Here is a 3,852-nt window from a genome sequence, read left to right on the forward strand (position 1 = left end):
ACTCATTCTGGCTGAGGGGAGGAAATTAATGGATCGCATGATTACACGGGCGGGTAAAAGTTGCGCGCTCCCGAGATTTTGAATTGGATGGATCTGGCTCAGATGGGACAGCTAACGTACGTATACGTTTTTACCGCCGTCCGGATGGGAAAAGTCACGGACACTTTAAACTGGGTTGTGGCTGACGTGTAATTCATATGCGAGCAAAAAGATGGTGGTCCCTTAGCCTCCATAATGGGCCACTCAGAATTTAATTACGTAGCGAGGCCCACATAACTTGAACGCTGAAAAAAAATATATATAGATAGATTATAAAAAATTAATACTGGGATATATAATATCTAAAAAAATATTATATTTTAATAAAAAAATATCTTATCTTTTTTTAAAAGCTTAAAAATATTTTTTAAAAAAAATCTCTAATTTCTAGTTGGTAGGAATTTGATTTTTTTATATAATTTTTTTCTATAAAATTTGAAAATCTTATATGAAAGCTATTTTTTTATTTTTTTTCTTTAAAAATTTTATCCAAACTTGAAGTATTTTTTCTTTTTTTTGTTGACACATGTTTCTCCTTTTCTACCTGATTTGATTTTAGTCTCATCTTGAACTCTGTCGAACTTTGTCCCATGTATTCCAATTTTTATAAAGAAAGAGGAAAAAAAATGAAACACGAAATATGATCCAAAGGTATGCAACTTGGAACCACCGCCTAAGAGAGAACGGTGGTAACTTTTATTAACAGTTGGAAACTAACCCGGAGATACTAAACCCCATTATTCCAACCTCCTATTTTTTTTTTTTTTTAAAAAAAAGAATGAACCCTAATCCTAAGTGAAGCTACTAATTAAAATAGCACCAAGTTTTCTATATCCATCAATCCCTTGTGCCGCACTGTAACCAGTGTCTCCTTATTTCCACAATGTTCCCGGCGAATTATATTTTTGGGGTCAATAGCCTTCCATGGTCTTGCACGGAAGCCCGCGTCAACGGAAAGTCAACCCGGAGTAGAAATCTAGACTTCTACAGTCTTTTGTTTTTTTTTGGTAAACAACTTCTATATTCTTTATCAATCATCCTTTATGAGCTTTCCGAGCTTCTTCGTTGTTTCACCTCCTTTCCTTGTTCTTGTACAGAATGTCAGAGTATGGAAGCTTGTCCATTGGGACAACGAATGCTGCATTCGGAATATGTCAATTAAAGAACAAGGAAGATAATAGATTTATATACTTAAAGCATCTTGGAGTAGACATTGAAATTGAAATTGGAAGCAACGGAGAAGTTACCAAGAGAGCAATAATATGGAGAAGAATTGGCATCACTTGCCAGTGGAAGCAAGCTCACCATCTATCTTAACGTACAATTCTAAATGACAGGAGATGCTCTCACATTCCATTCAAACTAAGAGGTCCAGTCTATGATATATTCTAGTCTAATTTCATATAATTCAGGTTGCATCATCAACTAGAGTCGGAAGTCTCGTATATGCTTGTTGCAGATATAGTGGCGAATGATTCCACAACCATTGTTGCATGCTTTTGTTTGGGTCATTAAAGTGGATTCCAGAGCAATTTGGATGGCAATTTGTAGGTCACGTCGCACCACAGAGGGAGTCGTAGCTTGGAGGGTATTGCGTGGTCGTATCCAATAACAACGGGTTGTCATGGTTGTTACGTGTCAGGTGCAAATAGGATATTAGGTAAGTACGTCAGAAGCATGGATCGATGACTATGGCTCGAGTTTATGGTTGTCAGGACATCATACATGGGAACAAATATAGTTATATAATAAGATGGTTGTAATCCAATGATCGCACCTCTCTGTTAGCAACCAGAATTTGAGTTTTGAATATAATTGATGGATGACGCTTTTTCCACAATCTGATTTTAGATAATTATAGGTATACGGGTGGATCTTCTCTCCTTTTTATAGAAAATTTTAGTTGTCATTGTATAACAAAGTGGTTGTGGTAAGTTTGTGTGTGCTCTTATCGACCATTTTCATTGCCCGTCTCGCCCGGTTGAAATCTTTCGCTTAAAGTCCTAATTCTATTCAGGTAACAGTATTTATTTATACAAGAAAATGCCATAATTAAACAATACCACTGGTTATTTTATCATCATTGCCCATTATTTATTGTTAATAGCCATTGGCATAAGGCGTTATTAATTTTTTAATCTTTTAAGGGGGGTCAGAAAAAAGAACCATCTCCATGATTTCTCAGCTAGTCCGTCTCTTTGAATGTATGCGTACAAATAGAATCTAAAAGAAAAGCGTTTCTTTATTGAGATACTAAATTATAAATTGCATTTCATCTAACATCAATTAATTATGATTAAAAGTTAATTTGTTAACTTCTCACAAACATTTGTCATTCAACTACTCAAAAAAATGTATGTCGAAGACCAAATAATTATATCTAGTTAGTAAACATGTCTAAAGTACAGACTAATGAATGACGGAAGAGATATCAAGAGGGTTGTTCTGGTAAATAATTCATACCTTTAGTATATATACTTTACATTAATCTTGTAACAGGAGTTCATAGTTTTAAAATCTATGATAAACAATCTAAATTTAAAATTTAAACCATTAAACATGATTTATACTATAAAAGATATCTCGAATTAAATTTTATATATTTAGTGGTCTCTAATTTATGCATTAAGTTGGTATAAAAAAGAATGATATCAATTGCACTAATATTGTAAAATATATGATATAGGATATAAATTAAAAATCTACTTTATAGATCATGATGCACACATCTTGAAACATAGATAGATTTTAATTTACTAGATTTTAATATTTATATTATATCTTGTTATTTACATAATATATAATATATATTTATATTATATCATGTTATTTACATAATATATATATATATATATATATATATATATATATAGGTACCAATATAATACTACAAATATGTTCGAAGATATGATGCAAAACGGCAATATATACCGAAAATCAATACAATACAAAACTGCATATCGATTTAGTACCAATATGGTGGACCTTCATTTGATGATATACTACCTTCTAACTACTTGCTAAAAACTAATATGAATTGAAGATCTTTAACCTATACAGCCAATTAGTAAAAATTATACATGTTAGTTAAATTGTACATTTTTGACCACTACATGTATAAGCAGGCACAAAAGGAGTCATCCAATATAGCGCACATGCAAGATCAGTTCCCATACAGTCGCCTGATCCAGAGCAAATGCAATATCAGCCAATTCATTGATGACCTGGTTGCCCTGCAGAATATGTTGGAAGCCCAGAAATTTAGCAATAATTCACAGGAGCCACGTTCACAGTGGTGCTCAGACCTGTACTTGAGCTTATTCTTCTTCATGATTTTTATCACAGCTAATCTCGGCTGTAGAATATGTTGATGCTGGGCATTATTTAGCAAAGGTAGCCACGCGTGCAATATGAACAAAAACGAGGATTTATAATCATGAATTTTGGGAAGGCCTTAGCAGTAGAACTGCAATATAGAATCATCAACGGTATCCTTCATTGTAGTATTAACAGCATAGAATCATAGCCAGGCAAAGATATCCTGCTCTCAAGAATGATCTATGGACACTGGAGAGGCTCTTCAAGTACCAGCTTCAACAGACGAGGAAATTTAACATATCAGAAACCTGGTAGCTCTGAAAATCTTACCGCCGAACATCCACTGTATTTGGCTCACCCACCTTGGAATTGGGGTGTAAATGCACCGTGGTTCAGATGTACGTTCTTCAAGCTCACTGCACTTCAAACAAGAATTTTACTCTCCCGGGTGTTTAACGAGGAAGGTTCCTCCAGACTAACTGGCAATAATATCTC

The sequence above is a fragment of the Phoenix dactylifera genome, chromosome 11 (genome assembly GCF_051530095.1).
Source record: "Phoenix dactylifera cultivar Ajwa chromosome 11, Ajwa_hap1_PhDact_Kaust_v1.1, whole genome shotgun sequence".
Classification (NCBI taxonomy): Eukaryota; Viridiplantae; Streptophyta; class Magnoliopsida; order Arecales; family Arecaceae; genus Phoenix; species Phoenix dactylifera.